The sequence below is a fragment of the Periophthalmus magnuspinnatus genome, chromosome 6 (assembly GCF_009829125.3).
Source record: "Periophthalmus magnuspinnatus isolate fPerMag1 chromosome 6, fPerMag1.2.pri, whole genome shotgun sequence".
Classification (NCBI taxonomy): domain Eukaryota; kingdom Metazoa; phylum Chordata; class Actinopteri; order Gobiiformes; family Gobiidae; genus Periophthalmus; species Periophthalmus magnuspinnatus.
In genome coordinates, this window is record NC_047131.1 from 4,139,247 (window position 1) to 4,151,564 (window position 12,318).

The 12,318-nt window shown below is 38.1% G+C and overlaps 1 protein-coding gene across 1 annotated transcript in view; it reads right to left on the reverse strand.

Moving 5' to 3' along the window:
* Positions 1-12,318, reverse strand: part of plxnb2b (plexin b2b) — a 455,012-nt gene that overhangs the window by 85,406 nt on the left and 357,288 nt on the right. The window lies entirely within an intron of this gene.

A 12,318-nucleotide genomic window follows, 5' to 3' on the forward strand; every position in this document is an offset into this window, starting at 1 on the left:
GTAAAAACCTGCACATAATTGACTTTTTATATTGGTTTGTATTGGACACGGGTAGAAACGACTTACAATGAGCCCTTGCCCTATCTATCTCCATGGAGACGAGCAGGTGGTGGACCCTCAGGCAGAAATGTTATGTTACTTTTAAATACTCCTTTTGCAGAATGACTCAAACGTGCGAACGGAACAGGACACGGCTGCAGTCCACAGGTACGTTTGTTTACGTGCAAAGGGCTTTACGACATGTCTAAAGCACGCATAACTCCAACAATAAAACTGGTTGTCTATCGCAGTTGAAGTTGCAGTCGGCTGATGTGACAGAGGATCCATTGAGCGGACGTACAAAAACTCTATTCACTTACATTTGCACAAGACCAGGGATGAGCGCTGACAGAACATGCACTGGGAGCATACAACAAGCTACATGCCCATTTCACGACTTAATACAATATCATTTTAATTTTTCCTGAATATCTCACAGTTTTCCCTTATAATCTGACTTCCTGGTTGAACGTGAGCGGCAGATTTGGACACGCAAAGGCTGAAACGCACTTACACAATCGTAGAAATGCATGACAACACTTTTACTTTGATAAAGATGCACTATGTAACTTTTCTGGTGAAGAGTCTGGAGATGGAATTGTTGCTGTTGCTATTAAATGTATATCTCACGGGTGTTTTTATTGCTAAAACGATACTCTTACTGGGACTGGGCTCGCCTCTCCATAGATCTGTCTTCACGGAGATGAGTACGTTTAATGCCGTACTGTGCAACATGTTAAAACTGACAACAGGCAACATTTTGTTCTATATTGAAGGAATCGCTCTTCACCATCAATCTGTTTTTGTTTTTTGTTTTTTTTGTTTTTTTTAAACCTTTCTTCACAAACTTCGCACATGATTGGTGTGATAACCCAAGCCAGAAGTAATTATAGGGAAACCATGAAATGAAAATACATCTATAAGTTCAAAGCATGACTCAACTTACACAATAAGGGCCAATGATTCATAACGCACAAGAGCCTCATAGTGCAGTAGGGTTAGCAGGAAAAAATCGTTATTACAATTATTTTCCCAATTAGTTACAAAAAATGTGTATCTGAAAAACAGTCGGTGCAAAATTAACTAAGTGCTTAAAGGGCCCATATTACTGTATTTTCCGGAGTATAAGTCGCACCTGAGTATAAGTCGTGCCTGAGTATAAGTCGCGCCGGAGTATAAGTCGCACCAGCCAAAAAAATGCATAATAATGAAGAAAAAAAAACCCATATATTTCACATATAAATCACATCTGAGTCTAAGTCGTACCCTTGGCCAAACTATGAAAAAAAGTGTGGCTTATAGTCAAGAAAATATGGTACTCTGCTCTCTGACCTCTGTTCTAATGCTGTTTCCTTATCACAAACAGACCTGGAGCGGTTAACTTGAAAACTACCACTTCATGACGTCACAAGGTGGAACAGAGCATTTTGACCTCTGGAGATCTAGACAGACAGATAATAAAGCAGGGCTGATCAAACTCCAGGTATGTTTTTGAGGAGGTAACAGCATTCTAACATGGTTCACAAGAATCCATTTTGCATCAATTAAAAGCCCTTAATTTCATTTGAGTAAACAACTGAAGACCTCTTAGATGCCCATTAACCTGATTGAACACAAAGGTTGCATTCACGTACTTCAAGACTTGATTTTGTAAAAAGGACTGGGGTCATTTTAAGTTTATCAGCAACGCTCTGTTTGTGAAGAAAAAACATTATCACTTTGTGTTAGAAACTGGGATTATAGATTTGACCTGTTCATTCTGAAACCATCTTATCTTCATGGAGATTTGATTGCAGAATCTTCCACTGTATGGCATTAAACTGATCTATCTCTATCTCGCATTGTATTTTCTGGACTATAAGTCGCTCTGGAGTATAAGTTGCACCAGCAAAAAATGCATAATAAGGAAGAAAAAACATATATAAGTTGCATTTATAGGGAAATTTATTTTACAAAATTCAAGACCAAGAACAGACATTTTAACTTTAACATTACACCCCCCGACCAACTATGAAAAAAAAGTGCAACTCATAGTCCAGAAAATACGGTACATATATTTTTATTGCTCAAAAATACACCAAAAAAACAGATCTGACCGGTAACTCGGCGCACTAACCTCAGCATAGCAAAACCAATCTGACCATCTTCAGGAAGTGGTGCCATTATTCAGCCACAAGTTTGTGGAGCTAAACCAAACAAATAATGATGAAGTTCAACTTTTGTGGGTCTTAGGTTTGGATGTTTCTTTTAAAAACAGGAAATCTCTCATTATCAAATCTAAAACGTGAGCATATTGGTCCCATCGTTCGGAGGTCTGAGTCAGCTGCTATGGGGGACGTAAGAATTGGAGTCCTTGAACCATCACTGAACCATGACCTCTGCAGCAGAACAACACTGGCCCACCCCTCCACCCATGAACACTCAAGACTCCTTCAGCTCTACCGCTAAAGACTGATCAGAAATAAGTACGTTCATGAAAAGCAATGGAGGAGTTCTCAAAATGGTCTGAGTTGGATTGGATTGAATCGTCTGAGTGGACACAATTAGCAATTTCCTCCACAAGCTACAAAATACCCTGTTTTATTCAGCATAAAACCACTAATCCTCTAGTTTAGCTCTGCATAACCATGTTTGAAACCCGATTCTTAGTTTGTATTAGTGTGTGAGATCATATTTCAGTGTTTTTGAGAAATCTGGATGCGTTTCAAAAAATCATAATTAGATTTTTTTCCCCAAATCATTCAGCCCTTGTTTGCATGCATTAGCTCAATATAATAACACTGCATGAATACAAACGACTATTCCACACACTCAACGACTCATGGAGTGTTCTTCAAACTCAAACGGTGATGTCCCACAGTAGTGCATTATCTATCCTGTGGGTGGGCTTGCTTCTTCACAGACCTAATTCATTCATTTAATTATAGGCGTTTTATTGCTGGAACATGCATTCTTACGCTGGTGTCCTTGCCTCTCCACAGACCTAACCTATCAACTGCTTGTTTCCATGGAGATGCTATAGCTTTACCTGTTTTGTTCCACAGTATAGCATTAAACATGTACATCTTGCATTTTAATGGCATTTTCTTGCTGAAACATGCATCCTTGGTGTGAATGGGCATTGATAGACAAGCTAGGCAAGGAATCTCATCTCCATGGAGACAGAGGTGATGGCGGACCTTCCACTAGAAAAGTTACGCAGTGCATCTTTATCTCCTCATTGTCCAAAACTGCCAAACGTTGTTGGTTCAGTCTCGTTTCGTGCACACTGTTGTACCATAGTCTTTGCATTAATGTGTTTTGGTGACTGACAGATTGGTGGCAGTCGTAAAGCCCAACGCTCTACCAACTGAGCCGTTCTATTCTACATTGGCTTAGCAGTAATTGGGTTCATTCAGCCAAAGACGGGGCCTGGTGAGGTACACCTGTAGGTACTTGGGAGCTGTAATCACCTCAATTCAAGAGTCCATCTCCAGAGAATAGGCGCCAGCTAATTCAATCCCAGACACACAGAGGGGGGAGTTTTTCATTTAAAGTAGAAGTTATTTTTCAAGGTTTGGGTCTTTTGTGCAAACAGAAACTTGATTTACTGCAACAGATCGTTTCTAATGGTTCTCAAAAGTGAAGATTTTAAAGCACACAAGATATCTCTGAAAGGTGTGGCTGGACAAGCGTAGATTTTGTTTGGTCAACCTACGAAACCCTTGTGGACCTTTCTCCAGATTACGATTCACAATTACGATTCAGTTTGCAATGTATGTTAGCAATAAAGCCATAAGTATTGAAGTATAAATTGACAAACTAATACAAAAATCCCATTTCAGAGCATGTTTATACACATCTAAACTACAGCATTAGCCATTTTTTAAGCAGAATAAGCCCGGATATTTTGTTTTTTTGTGCAGGAAATTATGTCCCTCCAAAAACCTCAGCCTTTGCGTTCAATCAAACAGCAATTTCGATTTGATTTCAATCTCCGGAATCAGAAAGACCTGGCTCAAGGACTGATCTGTGCAGGATTTGTATCAGGAGGAGGAAAAGGAGGAGGAGGGCGGTTTATCTGTTCCAATATTTGTTTACTACACTGTTTTAGAATCTCTGAAGTACACTCTCCGCATGCAATACTGCGGGACATTCCAAAGCAATAACATCTCCATGGAAACAAGCGGGTAGCAGAATACTTCTCTACCAGAAAAGTTACACAGTGAAGAATATATATCGTCTGGAAACTGAGGACTCTGACAGGTCGAATCAAGTATTTACCGTATTTTCTGGACTATAAGTCGCACTTTGTTTTCTTTTCATAGTTTGGCCGAGAGTGCAACTTATACTCAGATCAGCGACTTATATGTGGAATATAAGTCGCATTTGAGTATATAATTTCACATCTTCATTATGGTCACACTGACAACCCGACAACCGCGTTTTTTTTTCTTCATTATTACGCATTTTTTGACATATACTCCAGAGCGACTTATACAGTAGTCCGGGAAATACGGTATCGTCATTTGAGTACATTTTGACTAATACTACTACTTAAATCAAGCAGTTATTTACATTATCCCATTCACGCCTGTATTTTTTTCCCATCAAAAACTTGTGAATGAAACCTTAGAGGTGAGAACTCTGACGCGCCGAAACCCTGACTCTTGAAATGTGTTGCTTTTCGCCGTTTGAATCCCTGGGTTTTCCGATGTCACCATAGCGAACGCACTAATCTCAGAGCTTCGTCAGATCTCAAAGCTTAGATACGCACACAGGAGCACGCACTGGCAAACATAAACGTGACGCTTTCTAGGAACTGTTTTTTGTTTTGGTTGAAATTGTGGGGTTGCCCTTACACAAATACTCATTGAAATTCTATACACCTCTCCTGCTGCTCTCAGTGGTGCCATCACTCAAACGTCCATATTGACTTGCACGTATAAATAAAAGCAAAAAATCAACACGATATTACAAATGTTGACTTAGAAATCTCACCGCCTCCCGAAGTGTTGGTGGCTGAGGAGTTGCCACAACCCATTTCCCCTCGTAGCAGCCACTGTCACAACGGGGGTATATTCGGGCGAGGAAGGGGGGTGTGTGTTCTCCGACAGGCAAAAATCAGGGACAAAAATAGGTCATAGGAAACGAAATGTAGGTGTTAGGAATCTCCTTGCGTCCGGGGAGGTTTGGTTTGGAGCCGGATGTCGCGGCAACGCACGGGCGAGCGGGAGTGAAGGGGATGCATGGAGAGGCTGGGCTCATATGCACAAAACACATTAACAAGAGGAGAGAGAGAGAGGGAGGAGAGAAAGGGAAAGGGAAAGGGAGGTAGAGGTGAAGAGGGAGAGGAAGACTGAGATTGAGAGAGAGAGAAGGAAGAAAAAGGGAGGGGGGAAAGAGACAGAGAGGGAGACGGTAGGAGGGAGAAAGAGAGGTGGTGAGGAGAGAGAAATAGGGAAAAGGAAAGGGTGATAGAGGTAAAGAGGGAGAGAAAGAAGAAAAAGGGAGGGGAAAAAGATAGAGAGAGACATAGGGAGGAGAGGGACGGAAGAGAGCGGTACAGAGAAAGATAGAAAGACAGAGAGGAAGAGAGGAAATAGGGAAGAGAGAGGAAGAGGGAAAGAGATGGTAGGAGGAGAGAGGGAGAAAGAAAGAGAGAGATATGCTAGGGCTCACATGATTTGCTCTTTTCTCCTCCCTGACACAGTTGCCCGGGAAACGAGGGGATAGGAGGCGGAGGAAGGGGGTAGGGAAGCCAATCACACACTTCAGTTTATGAATGTAAAAGTGAAAGTAGTCGTCAGTGTCATTGTTTTTGGAGGACATAGTGTTTTTGTGGTCCTGGTTTAGACCGTCTTTAATCCTGATTTAGTTCTGTATTTGCACAGAGGTTACAGTTTAGGGTTTAATCTAGAATCACCTTAATGACAGATACATGTGAGCTCTTTGGTTACTTTTATGTAACTGCAAAGATGTGGTTTTATTTTTTTTTTTTGTTTTGTTTGTTGGTTTTATTTTTTTTTATTTATTTTTTTTGACAGATTTTTTTTTTTGTTTGTTGAATTGATTTATTTTTTATTTGTTTTTTTGTTTGTTGGTTTGATTTTTTTTTTTTTCCTTGGTTTGATTTTTTTTATTGTTTGTTTGATTTTTGTGTTTGTTGGTTTGATTTTTATTTCCATTTATTTTTTATTTATTTGTTGTTTTTTTTTTGTTTGTTTGATTTTTATTTTCTTTTTTTATTTATTTGTTTAATATTTTTGGTTTGTTGGATTGATTTTTTTTTTTTTTTTTTTTTTGTTGGTTGGTTTTATTTTTTCTTGTTTGTTGTTTTGATTTTTTAATTTTTTTTTTTTGTACTTGACAGAGATCCTCATTCTCTAGTTTTTATATAGACCCATGTCTTTGTTTGGTGTTTGTAAATTAGACATGTATTAATTTTAGAAGCAGAAATAGATACCAACATTTAGACTTTAGCCATTTGTTCACATTTTGTCCATAAATATGAGTAAAACCACACATCATCTTCAGTCATAGCGCTGGCTGTTCAAATGGTTCATGTTCTGTGACATTGGCGTGTACGCAGCTCGTTATTCAGGTTATAACTCCAAGGACGTTACTTGACAAAAGCATGGCCTGGTTTTGTAACAATCTTTTCATGACATTCCATCATGTTTGTTTGTTTAGACCCTGTTTATTCCTGAGTCTTAGTCTAACATGTTTCTTCTGGTTTTGTAAAGTAGATTATAGATTATATGTTTAAAAGATGAAGAAAAATACATGCACGATGTTTAAAGGTCCTCCTTAAAAACAGACCTGGAGTTGTCGCCTGTATAACTGTGAGCTGAACATTATGGGTGACGTCACAATCCCTCAGTCCACTTCCTCACACAGTCTATGGAGAGTACATAGAGATATAGTGTAACGCTTTAAGCCAAATGCAGCTTCTTTTAAAACAAGGCGTCACATTGTCCACTCGCACAGAAGCACATGGTCAATGAGAAGAGACACTGTTCGTTTTAAACAATGTACGTCTCATTTAAGTCCAGTTTATGACGGCCCTGTATCACCAAATCCTTTTGTGTCCCTCAGTGGCTCAAACGCACTGCACTTTTTTTTTATTTTTATTTTTTATACAGTTTTTCACAGAACAATCTTAAACAACACTGGAGTAGACACTGAATGAAAACTAATTGTATTAAAATTAATTTGCACAGCTAGTAGTATGTTTGTTTGTTTCATTGTTTGTTTTTAAATTGTTTGTTTGTATAATTCTTTAATTGTTTCTTTGTTTAAATGTTTAATTGCCTAATTGTTTGTTAAATTGTTTAATTGCTTATTTCTTTCTTTAATTGTTTGTATAATTGTTTATTTGTATAATTTTCTTTTTCTTTAATTGTTTGTTTAATTGTTTGCATAATTGTTTGTTTGTATAATTGTTTATTTGTATAATTGTTTTTTTCTTTAATTATTTCTTTCATTATTGTTTCTTTTTCTTTATTTGTTTCATTGTTTCTTTGTTTCTTTGTATAATTGTTTAATTGTTTGTATAATTTTTTCTTTTTATTTGTTTGTTTGTTTACTTGTTTGTATAATTCTTTGTTTGTTGCTAGAGCTTCTTAATTATGGCAAAAAATCATAATCGTGATCATTTGTCTCACAATTGCAATAACAAACATTCAAACGTTTACTTTTTTATTGTCAAATTTAACCAGCAGAAAAAGCCTTCATATAACAGAGCTCAATGTGTAATGCAAAGTGAACTCAACGGCGCCACCTTGAGTTCCACTGGTTTTAGTCAAATATTAGATTTTCTTTTTGTATTTTTGTGTATTTAAAATGTGTTATCGGACTCACTACCGGCTTTTGAGTTTACGTAATCCCTCATTTGTCCAGGTTTGTCCAAATGACTGCATTTGAAACCATCTCTACCTCAGACTGACTTTTAAATATACAGATCAGACTAAAGTCCCTTCAAAAGGCAGAGAGCATGTAGCATTAGCATTAGCATGTGTTCATAGTGACGTCATTCTGAGGTTTTCGCGGTGCTGCAGCTTGAGGTGAGAGTTCCTGATTCTAATTAACAGTTTTAACAATAGCACACAGAAGAACCAAGTGAACATGACAGATCACAAGTTCAGGTCAGAGAGGAAATGCTATTTTTAGAAAAGAGATTGGCAACAGTCGATTTTTCACATGTATTTAAAGTTTTCTTGTTTCAGATAACATCATTCTGGCCTATGGAGTGACCTGCAGAAGCCACATCGATATATGTAACTCCACATTATCGATCTGGCTGAATCCAGTTTAGAGAAAATCTTTGTCGTCCACACGTGCACACATTCTCGACCTTTGAAAGTTGTGACCCCCCTGTAACCTTTAACCCCCAAACACAAAAGTGACACGTAAAAATTACAACGCAGCCTTTGTTTGATTTTATTTTCAGGTCAGGACATTTATTGTGCACAAACAAATAGGCGTCTGCTTTTACCATTGTTTTTCAAGAGTGTCAGGCCTGGTTTAAGTTTAAGTAACTTTTACATTTTTAGTTTTCCTCATGTCACTTGGTATTTCACAAACAAAGTCCTCTGTCACCTCTTTCTTTTTGCCATATGCGCTAACTTACCGATTTACTGTTAGCGCTCATTTTGATGCCCTGTGACTTTTCCGGTGAGGGGTTTGCCACCTGTTTTGTCTGACATGTTCTACAGCTCAGCCTCTCCTCTCCACAGATCTGCCCTGTAGCTGAGTAAGTTTATTTCTGATAAGTTTAATTCAGATAAATAAAATCATCCTTCAAATAAAGAACAGTTCTACCTGTTGGATATAAACTTTCAGTCAATGTATATTTGTTATTTTCTTTTTTTGTAAAACTTTGTTTATTAACTACAAAAAGTCAATATTTTTGTAATATTTTGCCAATGAATACAGTGACGCAGAAGCATTTGTTTTGAAGTGTTTTGCAGCACAAACATGAGCTTTATGTCTGCAGGGCATCTGAGGAGAAAGAGCTGAGAAAGAGAATTCTAACAGTGCTAACAGTGCTAATAGTGTTAAAATGTTAAGAGTGCTAACAATGTTAACACTGCTAAAAATGCTAACAGGGTTAACAGTGCTAACCGTGCTAACCGTGCCAACGATGCTAACAGTGTTAACGGTGCTAATGGTGCTAACGGTGTATCCTGTCCTCATGTTCAGAGCAGACTGTGTTCAGAGCAGTCTGTAGGTCGTGTTCAGAGCAGACTGTAGAGTGTTTCTCAGCTGAATGAGTTCTTTGTTCACAGTGAATTTCCTGTGACATTAAGTCGCTCTTTGAAGGGCCAGGCCTGAGTGAACCAGACACATACAGTTAATCATCCAAAAGTCTCCTTAAATGACCCCGCTATGGGTACTCACCTACTCATACTGCTCAGGACTAGTTTGACTGCAATGGTCTTTTGTGTACTTGTTGTATTCGAGTAGCCTAAAATTATATAGTATTTTGTATACTTGTAGTACTTGATAGCCTGTGGTAAACATCAATCATAATTGTCTTTAATTTGCCAAACTGTCATTATTCATGTACTTCATACCTGGAGGTCAGTTGCTTCTTCAGCCGCAGTTGCCCTGGGGCAGACTGAAGGTCTTGGTGTGTTTACATTCATTATAGCCTCAGTATCATACTCATTAATATGTACTCTCCAAACATAATACAACATCAAAATAAATAGAGTCTGCCAATTAGCACCATCTGCCCCTTTGACCATCAGTCACACACTGGACTCATACACAGGCAACTCATGCCAAAGACACAATGGCAGTGTGTACTACTCGTGCAGCCTTACTTTTGGTTGTGTATCGATCACTGACACATGTATTTTGATTTGATTTACTTATTTAACAAAGTATAAGAAAGATAGATTTGTTTGGAGATGTTTTAGTCATTGCACATGGTCTAACCTGTCGTATGTACTATTTTGTAACAGTGTTTCCTGTGGGTCCAACGAGCCCCTCCTCACTACTCAGTACAAAAACTATATTTCAAGGACTTATTTGGTCGTCATAGCATTGTAGTTTGTTTTTGGTTGGTCTAGTTATGTCACTCTAAACTGAGCAAATATTCAAACTGTATGGAGTTGACGTGCCACAGTTAGAGAAACACTAAACGAGGACATAAGTGTCAGAGCATCATATTCTATATTTAACGTTATTACACCAGGAACAGCCATTACCATCAGCCAGAAGCACCGCAGAGTGCCCTTCAGTCTCTGGAAGCACTAAGTCCCACTTGAAACTGCATTTCCTGGAAAGTCCTTGTGTGAGCGTCGTATCCTGGCTCTACCTGCCCAGACGAGTTATGGGTGAGCTCCTGAATCTGAACAAAACAACCAGATGACACGGTACATCCAAAACTACTGCAGCGTGGACAAGTTCATGGTTTACAGGAAATCAATTTGTTAAAAGATAAGGATAAATAAAAGCACTAACTTGTTTGTTGAACACTGATAGAGGAACATCTAACAAGATCACATGACTGTATAAGACTAAAGACTGACCACCAGAACTGAGCAGGAAAAAGGCTGTTGGCTGTTTTGCTTCACAAAGATGGAATGCACTTCAAAGACAAGCAAAACTGGACACACTGGCACCACAAATGCACTTTAATAATGTGGTGATAAACATTTATACTCACACTTGAACCCGTTTTAATGTTTTATATGGACTTATGTGTTTGTTTTGTGTTTATATTTTTCTGTGTGTGAACAGGGCGCTCATAAAAGAGAGTTTGAGCGCACTTATTGGGCTCTCTCTGTAAAAATAAAGATAAATAAAATAAATAAAAACAGTGGGAAAAAGTAACATAAGAACCATTGTTGTAGACTACTTATGTGAGCAGACAGTCCCTTCTATATTTTGTTTGAATCAGAAGGGTATATTTTACTACTATATATAAAACACAGATGTAATCTTTATAGAGGGATATTTAGGCTGCAGTAAACACCTGAGCACTGTTTCTAGTATAACTTTACATATTATATTACTTTAAATACAAATGTATGGGCTTTAGGGGGCCCTCTGGTGGCATCGGGGCCTAAGCAGTTTCTTAGTCTGCTTATAGGCCGGCCCTGCTCTGATGTCAGGAGTACAACAGTGTTAAGCCAGAAAATGACCCCCTGCCTAAATGTGCCCCCCTACACACTTTCTGTAATATGAATAAAAGGAGAACATAAATGGCCTCAAAAGGTCCTGACTGGTTAAATGTGTTTTTATGTCAGAGCAGCCTAACAGGAGGTAAAAACACATAAAATAAACACAACACAATCTGCTACTTTCAAGTACATCTTGCTATTAATACATTTAGGAATAGTAAAAAGCACAACTTGCCGTGTGGAATGGATGTTTAAGTTTTGGAAGTTGGAACTTTATATGGCATAACACGCTGCCAAGATACTTGTGACATCAGAGCAAGTCCAACATAAATCTAACCAGGTGCACGGCGTTTAAATCAGCGCTGATTGACACTGATTGGATCAGCTCAGTTGTAGCTCATCTCAAAAAGCCTAATCCTTTGTCCAAATTTTGGATGGTCCAACCACAGCCTCCAGTTTGTATCATGTGTCTTTTTTTTTTTTACATTTTAACTATTGTGATGTAGTAGTAGTAGTTTTTTTTATTTTTTATCTACGATTCTCACTACTTCTCTTCCACTTCTGCAATCACTTCTAATACCTCTACAGGAGAGGTTCAGTGTGTACTAAACTCGACAATGTTTTATAATTCCTCTAACAAATGTTCTGCTGGGCTCATCGTTAAAATAAAGAACAGTTTCTCCCAGTTCTACCTGTGAGCTGATTTATAAATGCTGACTCCATGTCAAGAGATTATTTTTAATTCCTCTACAAAGTGTACTGCACTGAGAGACACTTTGGAAGACATTAAATTAGTACAAAACAAAACATTTATCATCAAAGACATGTGACATTTGCATAGCATTTGAGAGCAGCCCAAACTGTTCTGTCTCTAAGTTTGTGCATGGTGTGAATAAAGAGGTTTTTGGGGATTTGGTAATTGTCTAAGTGTAAGTGTTTCCAAAAACATGTGGCATTGGAACATATAAATGACTCCATGTAGCTCTTTCCTCTACTGCACCCATTAGTTCAATTAAATATTGTGCAAGCAGCAGACAGTAGTAGACCGTGTGCATCTGCTTCAAATATATTGGTACAAATGATGTTTTTAAAGTTAAGAACATACTGTACAGTAGGGCTTCCTCTGTAATGATAAGTTGTGTTTTGGTGTTTTGTTTTTGTCTTT